This window comes from Erinaceus europaeus, chromosome 9, assembly GCF_950295315.1.
Source record: "Erinaceus europaeus chromosome 9, mEriEur2.1, whole genome shotgun sequence".
NCBI lineage: Eukaryota > Metazoa > Chordata > Mammalia > Eulipotyphla > Erinaceidae > Erinaceus > Erinaceus europaeus.
In genome coordinates this window covers 50,565,628-50,581,786 of record NC_080170.1, presented here as the reverse complement: position 1 = coordinate 50,581,786, position 16,159 = coordinate 50,565,628, and the positions used below count along the sequence as shown (strand labels likewise).

Genomic DNA, 16,159 nt, shown 5'->3' with positions numbered 1-16,159 from the left:
TTTTGAGATGACTAGAGGAAAAATAAAGTGACCAGGAAGACAGTCAAGGAAATCACACCAAACCACTCCCTTTGGTTTCAGAGAACACAAAAGGTCAGGAGGCTGGAAGGGCAGCATTAACCTTTTTTTTACATAGTTACTTCTGTTTGAGCTTTTATAAAAATGCCTACTTACTAGGCTTATAACAAAAAAAAGATTAAGTTGTATAAGTATTATCTGAAGTCTGCATATGTGTATGTCACAAAATACTCTAACTGTAAACACCAGCAACCCTACTCCTTTATAAGTACAAGTCTCAGTTCTGCTTTCAATTTTAGAATTTAAGTCATAATTATTTGCTTTACAATGTAACAAATTTTGCAGCTACCCAAACACTCATTGATTTCAGTGATTCCTGGATTCATTGATTGGGAAGCAATAAGAATTTGTTGACCTATTTGGAGGCAAGGTAAGTCTAAAACATTTATGTGAATAGAAAGCCCAATGTGATGGCCTCACCTACTAAGGGGACATCACCTTTACTGGTGTCCCTGTAGTAAACCATTTAAAATGCTTCAAAAATCATAAAGAGAAGCCAAGCGGTGATGCACCTGGTCAAGCAAAGACCAGGTTCAAGCCCTTGGTCTCTACCTGCAGAGGAAGAAAGATTCGTGAGTGGTGAAGCAGTGCTACAGGTCTCTCTCTTCTCTTCTTTTCTCTTCTCTTCTCTTCTCTTCTCTTCTCTTCTCTTCTCTTCTCTTCTCTTCTCTTTTCTCTCTCTCTCTCTCTCCTCTATTTACCCATTCCTTCTTGATTTCTGTCTTTATCCAATAAAAAAATTAATTTTTAAAAAAGTAAACACAGAGAAATATAAATATGTGTATAAACCTGAGTCCCTTGAATGAACAGTCCTAAAAACCTTTGTGTGTGGACTAAGGTGAAATCTTGGTACTCAACAGTATGATCAGAAACACCCTTTCAGCTGCCATACACAAAAGTTCCAAGGTCTATTTCATGTATATAAACAGAAGAGGACAGAGAAGAAGAGTCTCACTATTGGGAGGAGGGAAAAGACCACACCTGGAATGTTAGTTTCTAGGATGACTCTTGTCCCTTTGGCTCGTGACTTCTCTATGAAGATTTGTGAGTAAATTTCAAACACTCAAAAGGACAGAATGTGTCCTACACATCAGGAGACGATTAGATCATAAGTGGCTACACCAGCATATTTCCAGTACCACACATGCAGTGATGGGAGAAAACAGGGGTTGAGTCATCTGAGCTTGTTCAAGCTCTAGGGATACAAGCATGGGAGCAGTACAGTAAGACAAAGTCATCATCCCTGAGGTCATCTTAAATCCCTCATGAATGATGTACCTGGGACTGGCTCCTTTGCCCCTCCTATACTGTTGGAAAATCCTTTTTTTTATCTTCCTCTGTGGGTGACCAGAGTGTGGAACAACTGACAAATCTCTTAATGAACTCAAGAGAAGCTATTCCATGATAAATGAACACTATACAACAGTTCTCACTCAGAAGCTTTTTTAAATCATCAGCCCAATGGATTTAAACAAGATATTTTTCTGTCTCTAAAAGTGATTGCAAACAGGTAACAGAAAGAGATGGCTTTAACAATGATTCTTTAAAGAATGCTAAGTGTCTTCATCTAACTACTCTGATCAAATTTGGAAGCTACCTAGGAATTTTCTCACTTTTTTTTTTACCTCTGGGAGAGCAATTAATCAAGCTCTTGTTGGAGGCCACTGGGACTTTAATCAGAACTCTACAGAGAGAAATTCAGCAGGCTTTCTAACAAGACTACCCCATAGTGTATAGTAACTGAAAACAGCAACAGTAGGAGGAAAGTTGATGGTGGTGGGCTGAGAGGTTATAAACTTAGGGCAAGCAGTGCGGGGAAAATTCAACAGACTTGGTTAACATGAGATAAAACAAAGCAGAGTATCAGTAAGACCAAACAGAAGTCTGAACGCAGAGGCGGGAAACAGTGGAAAACTAACTAAGGCTGCCGCTAACAGCAGGGATCAGCCAGGGGCAGCATGCTAGAAGAGCTGAGCAGGGATGCTGGGATGCCCTCTCAGTGGAGGCCTGAAATGAAACTTTACATTCTGTAGGTCAAGCTATATAGCCAGGATTCAGAGAGCCAGGCAAATCACTGAGGGAGCCCAGGCAGGCCACATGTGGAACTCATTACTCAAGGAGAAGCCATGACAAAGAACATTTCTCCAGACTTTTCATGGGGGCTTCACTTTCAGGAAGTTGCTATAATTACTGTTCAAGTCTAGAGCAGACTGCAAGCCACTGACAGATCCAACAGATGAGGAGGAGGAGGGGGGTAGAGAAGAGGAGGAGGAGGTGAAGGAGAAGGAGGGAGGGAGGGAGGAAAGTAAACTTATCTACTCTTTTTTTGATGAGAGAAATGCCAGAAAAGAAAGCAAGCTAAAACGGTTTCCAAATGCACCCTGTCTTCCTTGTGGTGGACTTTCTGTTTACTTTTTGATTTGCCCTTTCCCTGCTCAGGGCTCGGCCAGTCGGACAGCACATCTGTCCCTTGACACCAACTTGCTTTCGGTTAGCCCCAGCAGAACCCGTCCATCTCGACTCTTTTTTTACAGCTTTTCCATCCTGGGGCCCACTTCCTGCCCAGTGGAGGAAAAAAAAAATCTGGCCTGAAGATGAAATGACGGCTGAACGTTACACTCCAACATCTGGTACCGTTTTACACACAGACCCATGTCTGAGAGCAGGCGAGCCTCGCGGTCTCTCCAGCGGCACGGCGCATACCCCAACCTCCCCAGGGTGACATCATCCCATATATGGACTCTGCAGCCCAGCCCTCCCCCTTTTCCTGGTCCTAAATGCATTGCCAGTTCCCCAGTCTGCAGCAAATGTGCCACGTCAAGGCTGGAAATCACAGCCCTGGAGTGTGGCTCAGTCCCGGCAGCAGCAGGATGGGGGGATAGGAGGAGGCCAGCCTAGTGCAGGAGGGAAGCCTCTGACCCAGCATCAGGAGAGGACTGTTAAGTGCCTGCATGGAAGCTTCTGGAGCTCCTGCTCCGTCGGCCCAGTGTTCAGACTACCTGTTCAGGACAATGCCGTTGTACAGTAGTCTGCACATTGGTTAGACTGGGCAAGGCAGAACAACGCTGGCCGACAGGAACCACACTGCTGCTTCCAAGGAGAAGACATGTGTATGCCTCTTTTCCCAATCTCATACCCAGTGTTTTTCTCCACAGGTTTTGCACACTAGGGACCAAGGAGGCCGCGGGGGATCTTTGGAAAAGAGACGGCTACGGGGCAGACCTGCAGGTAAGGCCTTCATTAGTTTGGGAGCGGGTGACCTCACTGGGGAGACAGAGGTTCAAGTCTGCGGGACATGAGTCTAAGTGGGGCCAGAGCTGCTCTGCTTCTGGTCTGGAGAGAGCAGCCATGTGTGGAGACAGAGTCATTTACTGTATGTCATCCTATGGCTAAAGATGTCTCAGTCAGCCATTTCCTTGAATTTAAATAAAGGTTTTCCAAGTTTAGTATGAAAAAAAAAATCCAAACAAAAACTTTGAGATAGTCAACTGTTGAAATGAACAATCCAGAGCCCTAAAAACTTGCTTGAGTGAGAGCTGTAGTATACTGAATCCATCTTGCCCTGAAATCAGTGATATTTACTATCTTTTCAATGTTCTTGGGATCCAACTTTCTGAAAATTTACTTGTCTAATTTAAACAGCAGGGTAGTACCAAACAATAAAAGAAGAGGCTGCCAAGGTTTTGCCCACAAGACAATGCAGATGGGACTTGCCCAGAAAAGAGCGCCAACCCAGAACTTCTTGAGTCAGCGACCAGTTAATTCAGGGAACAGAAACATCCATCTTCAAATTTCTTCATGTATATCTCTATGTTATAATTTTTAAAGACCAGGAATGGTTGATAATTGCTGTTCAGTTGAGCCCTCATGCCTATATTTTACAATGCTTCTCTATCTCTAGGCATTTAAAATGATAAGGTACTTTGTCTAGGAACCCACTGATAAAAAAAGGAATTTGTAAACGAAAGCAAAGTTTTCTTTGGTCAGTTTCCCGCTGTCCTGGGAGGTGAAGGAGAGTGGGAAGGGGGAAGGAGAGGGAGGGAAGGAAACCCCTCTAGCTGAATGAAATCCCAACAGAATAGAGAAGTCTGAATTGCAATATGATTCATGCTCTACTTTAGCAGTGGGTTCTTTAAAAGAAAATTCTGGAAAAATGTTACTGCCTCAACGTGAATTCCCTCACTCCCTATTTATATCTTCACCCAAACAATTCTATACAATAAAAACATTCTTTGGTCTTCTATAGGCTTTTGTGAACATGAATATAATCTTTTTGTCCTTAAAATCCCATAGTTAGAAACTTTTGAACATTTTTTCCTCAACTATCCACTACACAACAGTTTAAAAATTGTCTAAGCTCGGGGGCGGGCAGTAGTGCAGCGGGGCACCTGGTGCAAAGCACAAGGACTGGTGGAAGGATCCCGGTTTGAGCCCCCGGCTCCCCACCTGCAGGGGGTCTGCAGGTGTCTATCTTTCTCTCCCCCTCTGTCTTCCCCTCCTCTCTCCATTTCTCTCTGTCCTATCCAACAACAACAACAACAATAGTAACAACAACACTGATAAACAACAAGGACAACAAAGGGGAAAAAATGGCCTCCAGGAGCAGTGGATTTGTAGTGCAAGCACCCAGCCCCAGCAATAATCCTGGAGGCAAAAAAAAAAAAAAAATTGTCTAAGCTCTCATTTGGTAAACATTTTGGTACAAATGGTACCCCAAAATGCCCTTTGTCAAAACATTTTATTTTCTTTTAAAAATTTTATTTTGATCATCCCAAAACTGAAGAACATATGTTTTCTGTTCTATATTCATGACTTTCAGTTAAAATATGAAAAGCAGGAAGTTTTGCTATCTTCTCCCCTTAGATGACAAAATAAAATGATTCTTTTTTTACTCTGACTTCAAGTATTTTATATTTTTACTAAAACAAGTGAAACAACTAAATCTATAGTTTTTTTTAACATAGAAAGCCAAATATAAACTATTAAGTAATTTACAAGAGCTTGTGTTTCCAGTACACTATTTTTTTTTTTACTAATTTGCAGTTACCAAAGAAAATAGCTTAAATGTACTTAGCAATGTTTAAAGTTTCTCAAATTTTCCTTTGTAAAAAGATGATTGCATTTTAACGAGCTTTCATTTTATGCATATCTAATTTACATGTCTTTCTTCAGTATTCAGTGGCTTTTCTTGTTTCAAAGATATTGACCAGCAACTGGTCCTTCATCTATTTTCTTCCACAGGATGACTTGTAGTCTGGAAACAGAGTGAACCTGAGAGTGTCCTGGGCGTGAGTACAGGAATAGAAATAGAAGAATTTATTTATTAAGGGGTAACTGCAGTTCTTGACGATTTCTGATGTAAACTTTTAATAAAGGAAAAAGGAACCGTATTTCTCTTTGAATTGTATGAGCTAAATCAAAGATCAAGAGTAAAAGCTCACTTTATAAAACTTTTCCTGAAGCAGCAGGATAGTTCAGGTGCTGGTGAATTTATCAGCGTGTATACACACACACACACACACACACACACACACACACACACACACGGTAATTAATGTTTAATTGTATCTTGATATTACTTCATAAGACATTATACAAATATTTTAGGGATCATGGAATCTCTTCCAAAGGAAATTAATCAACAATGAACGTCGTCAACTAAAACTACCCCGGATGTAATGGTAAGTATTCAAATTAATGCTTGTACATCTTTAGAAAGAAAAAGTAGTTTGCAGGATCTGTCCAAACTATGCCTTGTAGAAACATAGTACGTATTTTGGGTTTTAGTGCATGGATGATTATAAGCTAGGCTACATTTCTGGGTTCAAAGAACTCCCTCCTCTACCCCATCTAGGGGAAACAGCATTTATATCCATAGTATCAAAACCACCATTTCTTAACTGGAAAAAGATCAACATAAAATGATTTATATACATTTTTCCAGACCTCCTTTTAAAGATACAGATCTCAAAATCAAAGAAACTCTCTTTACAAGTGGACAAAATTTCACACTGATCACTTTCTTACAATTAGTCGATAGGTTTATATCCTTCCTGTTTGGCTTCTGGCCCAGAAAATGTGTTTATGTTTTTTAAAAATGAAAATATATGGTTTCTCCTTTCTCAGCCCACCCCCCACACCTCTTTCTTACAGACCACCCAGGCTTTTACTCTGTGGGAAAAGTTTTGGCCTAAAACCAACGTAAGACCACCCTACTTTCCATCCTCCTCCTCCTCCTCTTCCTCCTCCTTCTTCTCCTTGTTTTTGTTGTTGAAGTCTTAACTGTCATAGGATAGGAAATAAAAAGGAAATACACCTTGGTATGTAAAAAATAAATCACTCATTCCTCAGGATCTATCCTTCTCAAAGAGAAGACAATGCTTTCAAAGCCTCTACAAAAATTTTGCTCTTTAAAAGGAACCCATTTTATTCTTCTATAAGAACATCCCACTCTTAGCATAATAATATCCAAATAATAACTAAGAGACTACCATTCAGAAATACCAGCTTAATATACTACAAAGTCAAGTTATAACCTCAGGACAGGAAATTCCTGAGTTAAAATTGAAATTTTATTTGGTTGCATTCACCTTTTTACATTGGTATGCTGCAAATTATAGGAAAAGGCATTTACTCATCTAGGATGATTTCTTATAAGGATATTTTCCATTTTAATGAATAGAGGTAATGAATTAAATTAAGAAAAAAAATCTTCTCTTGGAATCGTCTGACTTATCATGACAGCTAGTTTCCTGGAGTTGCTTTAGTTTAATTTTGCTATTGAAATGCTAAAAGGCAATTCCTTTCTTGTGTATATTTTCTTTAAAAAAACACAAATAAAATAAACTGATAACCATATAAAAAATTACAGTCACTATAATAATGTAAATTGCTTATTTACACTATTATGCCTATTGTCAGTGATGATTAATTAATAATCACTCTATTGTTTAAGAGATTTAAAAAGAAGTCTTAAATGCTTTTCAGCCCTTAATCTTTTATCATAAATTCAAGAACAAATTGAACATTAACAAAGAAATGTGCCTTGACACACATCTTACTATAAGAATCTATTAGGATTATCAGTTGCACAAAAGTCCTACAATTTTGAGCAAACATTCCACCCCCTGAAAAACACTAAAGGCTCTTCAAATATTTTAGCTAAATAGGACTGCATGTTAAGAGAGTAAATATAAACTCATTTTTTTTCTCTTTTTCTAGTTTGCATGCATCAATCCTTTAATTTAACGAAGTTAACTGAATCAAATTATTCAGAGAGGGAGGGAAAGCTATACAGAGTTATAGTAACTTTTAATTACCACCAATGTGCTTTTTCTAAGTGAATCACTCTATAAGTATTTTCTATTGCCCTGAATGCAGTAACAAAATAGTCTCTTTCAGTATTTCTTTTTGTATATTCTGATTTTGTAATTATTTAAATGCAGCCAGATTACTAAAGTTTTTTTATTCTGTCAAAAAATAAAAATGTTCGTCTACTCAGATGGGACAGCCAGAAACAGGATCAAACATTAATTTTCTTGAAATGAAATAAATAGAAAACTGCACTCCTGCATCAAAGTTCTAATGGGTAGAAAACTGTCCTTTTTCTAGTTTCTAAAATAATTTTACTCTTCACAATGTTTCTATTGGTTCTTTTCTCAGATTTTTACAATTGAAGGTAAATAACAAACTTTTCTTTTTTTCTTTTCTTTTCACTTTCACTATTTGTTTTCTTTAAATTTATTTGAAAAAAATCTCTAAGTACATACTTCTTGGACATGGTTTGGCTTTTTTTTTTTTTTAAAGAAATTCCACTTATTGGAATGTTGATTACCTGAATATTTTATTTTAAAAGGGTAGGGGAATTTGTTAAAGACCTCTACAGATGTGAGTCATTTCTATTGAAATAACCAGCAGGTTTATTCTCAACTCATCTGAATTAAATTTTCTATAAGTATAGTTAACATCATTAACTTTTATACAATTATAAGGGCATTTTCCAGAGAGTCTAGTTTTAATTGGGGGATAAGAAATGAAGCTTTCATCATCATGAGTAAGGTAACATTTTGCAGCTAGTGCACTAACAATGCTCCAAACACATTCTGAGCATCACTTTGGGTAATGACATTTTTGTTTATACCCTTTAGATTCATAGAGAGAATTAGGAGAACTTAACAACTGCTTTTCTTTTTTTAAAACTTGGTTTTCACTCCCATACTTAGAAACTCCACACTAAAAAGAGAATAAGAAAAAGTTAAAAGTGTCTGGTGCTAATAAAGTATTAGTAAAAATAAATTCCTTGTAGAATCCCACTCTCAAAGCCTCAGGCAAAGCTGGCTGAGTTGTCAAATTCATTAGGTTCCTTAATTAATTTGAAAATGGCTGTCTTTCTATGTAAATGACAAGTTTCTTTTTCCAGGGCAAGTTGAGGGGACTTATCTACTACACGAAACATGTGTAAACAGTCTTTATGTTTCAATTTGGTCTTAAAATATGCAGTTTTTGTGAAGAGGAAAAACATCTGGTTCAATTACTCTGAACTCTGCATGAGGGCAGCAATATTATGTACTGGGTTTAAGAATAAACCTTAGGCTTATTTATTTCTCACTTTTTCCTTACAATTTTAATGTGAGCTTTCTGTTAAATTCTTATCCATGTTACATAGCACTTGGGGGACAAATGTCGATGTATCCTTTCTGAATAAAGTCAAAAGTGTAACATAATTTTAGTTGCAGAATGTTTTAATGTTTAATTTCATTGTGTGTTTTTTCTCCTCCCCTGACCCTCCCAACTCACCATATCTGGAGAGCAGACTGGTTGTCTCTGCCCATGAGCAAAGGAAACCCGAAGGAACCAGGCCCTGGCTGGACGGAGTTGTCATGTGTCTGCCTGTCTACACTTGCTGTGCAGAACATCCGCTCACCTGTACAGCAGGCACAGACAGGCAGTCACATGACAACCCAGCCTGAGTGACATCCAGCCACTGACAGAGAGCAGTCCTCACAACATAGCATCTCCACCAAGAGCTGCAGCCAAACCAAGGGGTGTTGGGGCCTGGGCTTTTCATCTGTTCATGGAATACTTAACTCGCATGTATTTATTATTATTATTTTACTTTGGTTCTAATACTGAAACCCATTTCCAAAAGTACAGTGAGTGGTGCATATGAAATACAATAAAACCCATTTCTGAAAATGTTTCTGTGCTGTTGTTAATACATCATCATTTTTTGACATTTTTGTATGTAGCTTTGCTGCACCCTATAATTAATAAGACAACAGAATTATAGCATATCATAAAACATAAATGATTCTAATGATTCACCAAAAACTAAGTTAAGTTTTCTTTATCATGTTTAAGAGGTAGACAGAGAGAAGAAAAAGAGGAAAGGTATAATGTTCCAGAAGATCATGTGATTTTGAGTTAGTAAACTCTGGTCATCTGGAATGGGTGAGACAGAGTGAAATTAATTCCAATATTTCAGATGTATTAAAATAGCTGTTCCTCCTCTTTTGGGAAACAGAAAGATAAAACTGAAGCTTGGGGAGTCGGGCTGTAGCGCAGCGGGTTAAGCGCAGGTGGCGCTAAGCACAAGGACCAGCATAAGGATCCCGGTTCGAACCCCGGCTCCCCACCTGCAGAGGAGTCGCTTCACAGGCGGTGAAGCAGGTCTGCAGGTGTCTATCTTTCTCTCCCCCTCTCTGTCTTCCCCTCCTCTCTCCATTTCTCTCTGTCCTATCCAACAACGATGACAACAACAATAATAACTACAATAATAAAACAACAAGGGCAACAAAAGGGAATAAATAAATAAAATAAAAAATATTTAAAAAAAAAAAAAAAACTGAAGCTTGACTACTTCTAAACACCACGTTACACATAGATATAATACTATTCCATTTTTGATGAGGAAAGGGGCTTGGGATTTATGAAGTCAATTGCAATCACATGAATTACATGCTCCATTCACCGTAAACTTTCAAACTCAGAAGATGTCCTGGCAATACAAATATTTTCCAGATGAGCAAGGAGAGGGATTAATGGGTATGCAACATGGATTTTACCATATCTTTTGAAAAACTGTCAGAACTCTGGTTTACACATTTCAAACTGAAGTGAAATGATCACAGCTGGCTTATGCAGGTGAGCATTTCAAACATTTATAGGTAAAAAGTGGAAAGGTGGGCAAATTATAAATCTATTGACCTTAAATTATTATAACTTCAGTTAAGCATTAACTTTCACCTTTCTTAGATTATACTCAAGTTTTCAAAAAATGTAGGATAGGCTATCCAAAATTACCTGCCTTTTTAACTTTGATTAAACATTTTAAACTTACTTTTGCAAGTAAAGCAAACTATTATCCTGTTATTTCACTTCAAAGGACTGATTTAGTCTTGAGGCTAAAAATCCCACAAGGTTAACATTTCTATAGCTTGGGAATATATTGCCAAACCTAACACTATAGTTCCTCTTAAAAATTTGATCAAGCAAACTATGAAATACAAATGTGAAAAAAGCTCAATGTCTGCCTTTATGGACTATAGCATCTACAAAAGTATGCTTCTGCAAAACATATTGTACAATGAAGCTTTTACCTTAAACAAAAGTAGCATAGTGAGTAAATAAGGTCTTCTAGCAGTACTTCATAAATTATAAAATGCAAATGAGTATCAAAATATTTCACAGAATATTAACATATTTTCATCTAATTTTCAGTGCTTTACATAAGCTACAGTAAACCTACCAATGGCACTGCATGTCAAGAACATTCTACTGGGGTCTGCAAGGCAGGTCCAGCACAGCATGCCCCCCCCACCACATATACATAAGAGTGGCTAGGTCAGAAGGTAAAGGAGACTATTCTGTTTTGCCAAAATCCAAAATCTGAGGGAAATTGAGGAGGCAGAGTCATTCTGAAGTCAGGCACTCAGTATAATATTTCAAATCATTTCCCCTTAAAACATGAGGTTAACATTTTGCTTTTTTTCACTTAGCATTCAAAAATACTTGAAAGAAATATATGTATATATATATATATATATATATATACATATATATATATATGTGTGTGTGTGTGTGTATATATATATAGTAACTTTAAAATTCCTTATTTAGTGAATTTAAATGTCTATACATTTAAATTCACTAAATAAGGAGTCAAAATATTTGAATTCGCTAGAAAAGGGTATTATGAAGGGTAATGCTGTTTATCTAATAAAAGCCTTAAATAGGATAAACAGTATATGTAGGAAAGCAGTTTTGGACATATATGTATTTTTAATAAATTTTATATATTCCACTTATGGCTTGTTGAATAATACTACATACTTTTAAAAATTATAATTCCTGGATCTAGATCTGTTTATATAAAATAATCCTATATTAAAAACATAAGGTAAGAGGAAACTACAACTGTGATTATGGAGACTTTTTAAGTAAAGATAAATGAATTCGAGTTTAATATTTATTGGAACCACTTTTTTTAAGTTAGAAGAAAAAAATACACCTAAGTTTCTATTAACCAGAACAACTCAACAAAACATATAAACAGGACCATTCTGGGAATATAGCAGGAAACGGCAGAATCTTGGAAGGATAGTGAAGAGATTTCTTTAACTTTTTGGTCTAATAACTTTGGTCATCCAGGGAGATAGCTGTTAATCTGTTTTCAATTACTAAAGTGGCATTTGTCATATGTTACAACTACATAATAAAAACAATACTAAAGCAATAGCCCTATAAGGGAATCATATAATCTCCTAGTCAAGCTATCCAAACATAAGAACCCACAAAAATGAGACCTATAATTTTTAAGAGTCAAAAAATGTTCTCATTTCAATACAGAGTTTATATTTTCTTCACTAGAGAGTAATATCAGTTCTTTTCATTGGAAAAACTTCTGCTGAATCACCCTACTTTCCTACAAATGTCCCATTACTATTTTGATGTTCATATTGGAATATAGAAACTTAACAGATAGTGGCTATGTACTATTATTACACATAGTCTATAACTCTCCTTTAGCAATGATTTTACTTTTCATTTATATATTTCTCAGTGATATTAAGAAAAATAATTCTCTTTTCTCCTTGATCAGAATATCCTCCTCTGAGCCGGGCTGTAGCACAGTTAAGCACACTTGGTGCAGAATATCCTCCTCATGTCAAATTTATACTTCAGATAGTTTAAATAGACACCAACACTTTCTTAAAAATCTGATCTTAGGGTATAAATATAAAATTATCTAAATCTAAAAACCCTTTTGAAATGAGAACTTCTTATTTATCCCTGTACTTTGCCTTTACATAATTCCTTCCCAAGAACTGTGCAAAATTTATTTTCAAAGTATGGAAATAACATTGGAAAACTTATTTTATTCTTAAATGATCTTCAATTCAGGGAGTTATATAACCAGAAGAGTAATCAATTCATTAGACTTTGATGACAAAAACTACAAAAAAATTTTTTAGGAAATATATCTGTTAACAGGAAATTTATCCTATAACCCAATTGTTTAGTTTGGGGACTTAAAATACTGGGACAGGATGAGTACTACATTGCTTTTCTTCCTTTATTTGATCAACCACATCTTCCCTCAACCAGTATTTCCCTAATGCTATCTAATAGTGTCATTTCCTATGGAAATGGTGGGACAGCTATGAACAAGACAATGGCTCCTGATCTCAAAAGGCTTACAGTTAAGCAGGAACTTAAAAGACTCACTTAGTACTTTGTACAAGTGTCCATTCATGTCAATATCTAGAAGATACACCTATTTTTATTTATCTTAATGAGATAGAGAACTAAAGCATCATTCTGTCATATGGAGAACTGAATATCAAACTTAGAACTCAACCTTACGCTTGCAAGTTCTGTGCTCTATCACAAGTTCTGTGCTCTACCACAGAGCCACCTCCCTTCCCACAGTTTATGTCAGTTTTTTACTATCAGTGGCCATCAGTCCACTTCATTCCAAGATACTGTCTACTCTAATGCAACAAGTAACTCTCACAGCTCCCTATTCTAGCTGTGTACTCCTCAAAACCATTTTTTCATGTGGCAGCCCACCAGGATTAAAAAAAAGTAAAGCCTTATTATATGGTTATTAGCTTAAAAACATCAAAACTAGGGAGTCCGGCGGTGGCGCAGCACGTTAAGCGCACGTGGCGCAAAGAGCAAGGACCAGCTGAAGGATCCCGGTTAGAGCCCCCGGCTCCCCACCTGCAAGGGGTTCACTTCACAGGTGGTGAAAGCAGGTCTGCAGGTGTCTATCTTTCTCTCCCCCTCTGTCTTCCCCTCCTCTCTCCATTTCTCTCTGTCCTATCCAACAACAACGACATTAATAACAACAACAATGTTAAACAAAAAGGGAAACAAAAGGGAAAATAAATATTAAAAAAAGAAAAGAAAAGAAACAACAAAACTTTCCAGTTATTGTTAAGATCAAAATCTTTCATCTTTATAGAGGTATTTTTCTTTCTTTGATTCAACCCCTGGCCTTAGGGTTATGCTCACTGTAACAGAAGCTCGAAGAGAAAGACTCAGTTTAACAGCTAGAAACATGTCCAGGGTCACTAGTGTAAGGAATTCCACAGTTTGGGATGCTTAAACATGACATAAAAGGATAGCCAGGTTTGGGTAAAGCCCCTTCGTGATCATAAGTAGACTGTCTAGAAGTCAATTGAGGTATAATGACACTGGAACTTTGGTGATCACCCACACACACAACACACACACACACACACACACACACACACACACACACACACACACACACACACACACACACACACGAAGCAATACTCCTAAAATCTTCTAACAATGTAAACCCATGTTAAATCAACAAAAAAATTGTGAAATTCATTTTAAAAGTTTATAGAGCATTTATTCATACAAGATTTCATAGAGTCCTTCTAGCTTCCTTTGAGGTGCTCTGACCAGCAGTGGTCTCAACTTAATTAGTGAAAAGACCAATAAATGACTTATCCCAACACTGGACTGAAAACCCCTCCACTTCACATTCTCACCGCACCAAGCACATGGTCTGTAGGGACTTTTGTTCAATTAATGTCATCTCAGAAAACAATATGATTCATTACTTTTCAATCACAAGTGTCTGTCATATATCACTTATATTTACTACAGATCTACCATGAATTAAATAAAATCCTATATAAAAATATATTCACATGATATAAAAAGCTATTTCTTCAACCGCCAAATAGATGCCAATGAAAACATAGCAGCTTCATTAATTTAAAAAAAAAAAGCAGAATGTTAGCAGCCATTGGAAAGAAATATGGAAACCCTCTATGAAATATTGAGCATAAATTTGCCATTGAATAAATGAATGACTCTATAACTAACTGAATGATATGTCTTGGGCCACGCTTGACTAAAAAAGATAAATTATCATATAACGGGATTTCCAAAGTGCTGAGGTAGATGTAGACAGAGATCATGAGGACAAAGCACAAGAACCTAACTTACCAACCAAAAAAGTAGAGTGAGCACTTAGATTTATTTAACAAGGAATAATAAAAAGGTGGACATAAAAAGCTTTGTTTTTATTTTAAGTTTACTCATCTGAAAGTGGGTAAGTGATAGCACTCGTTCTTAAGTATTGTAACATGGATTAAATAAGTTTATTTGTAAGGTCCAGGCAGTGGCACACTTGTTAGAGCGTACACATTTCTATGGACAAGGACCCGGATTCAAGTCTCCAGGTCCTGGTCCTGGGCCTGAAGGAGGAAGCTTCACCAGAGGTAAAGCAGTGCTACAAATCTCTCTCTCTCTCTCTCTCCCCTCCCGCCCTATTGACCCCTCCCCTCTCAATTCCTCTCTCTCAGAAATGAAGGGGAAAAGATATAAAGAAGGAAGAAAGTAAGAAGAAGGAAAGAAGGAAGGAAGGAAGGAAGGATAAGAAAGGAAGGAAGGAATGTAGGATGGAAGGAAGGAACCAAGTACCAAGCCCCAGAGACAATAAATAAAGTAAAATAAAAGAGTTTATTTGTATACAGATAGTTTATATATAGTAACTTTATATACTAAGTATTATAATATACATAATTTACATATTAATGTATATAGAAAACATTAGTTATTGCTATTATGATTCCCAATTTTATTTATTTATTTTAATGAGAGAAAGACCAGAACACCGCTCCACTCTGGCTTACTGTGGCACTGGGAAATGAATTTAGGTCCTCAGAGCCTCAGGCATAAAAGTGTTGGCATAACCTCCATGCTGTCTCCCCATCCTCCAAGTCAATTGCTTTCGACAGAAAATGACTGATCAAGGCTTTAAAATCAATATATATTTAAACATGCATAAATGATCACCTAAATTCTTGGAAATAAATAGCAATTTGGCATAAAATCAAAAGTCCATTCACTGACTTTTGTATCTACAGAGGCAACATAAAGCTTCTAAAACTGTGGCCTTTCAACACTGCAGCTTTCTGCAGAAACACAAGGAAATGCCAGCAACCAGAACAAGAAAGAACCATTGCTAATCGTTAGCCCCTCTCAGCAACTTAGTCCATATTTCAAGTCAGTGACATATCTGACATACAAAGTCAAGCAAAGACTTTTCTTCTAAGGATTTTTTTTCCTTTTTTTTTTTTTTTTTTTTTTTATCAGAGCATTGCTCAGCTCTTGCTTATGGTGGTGTGGGAGATTGAACCAGGAACTTCAAAGCCCCAGACATGAGAGTCTCTTTGAATAATCATTATGCTATTTCACCCACCCACCTCTTTGGACATTTCTATGAAATTAGATTTTCCCTTACTAAAGAAAATGGTGTGATAATCAGCTGATCATTGGAATTTATTCATCATGTGACTGTGCTTTTATCTGGAAGCAGATAAAACTATGTAGGATGTGAAAATTTTCTCCAGCAACTGACAAAGGCACTTGTAGCACTCTCAAAAAATAACAAACTAACAAAGAAAAGACTTTTAATTCTAAGCACGTCTTTATAATCAAATAATAGAGATAATTTCATCTGTAAATAGTTTAGCTATCACTGAGTATTATTATTTATGGCATGTCTGCATGCTGCATTATAAATACCAAA

General features: G+C 36.8%; 1 protein-coding gene and 1 long non-coding RNA gene across 7 annotated transcripts in view; one reads left to right on the top strand and one right to left on the bottom strand.

Annotated features, from left to right (window-relative positions):
• Window positions 1-16,159, bottom strand: part of DNM3 (dynamin 3) — a 392,696-nt gene that overhangs the window by 200,804 nt on the left and 175,733 nt on the right. The window lies entirely within an intron of this gene.
• On the top strand, window positions 2,891-9,275 carry LOC132540402 (uncharacterized). Its single transcript, XR_009551587.1, has 3 exons — window positions 2,891-3,306; window positions 5,320-5,759; window positions 8,891-9,275. It is a non-coding gene; the product is annotated as an uncharacterized LOC132540402 (long non-coding RNA).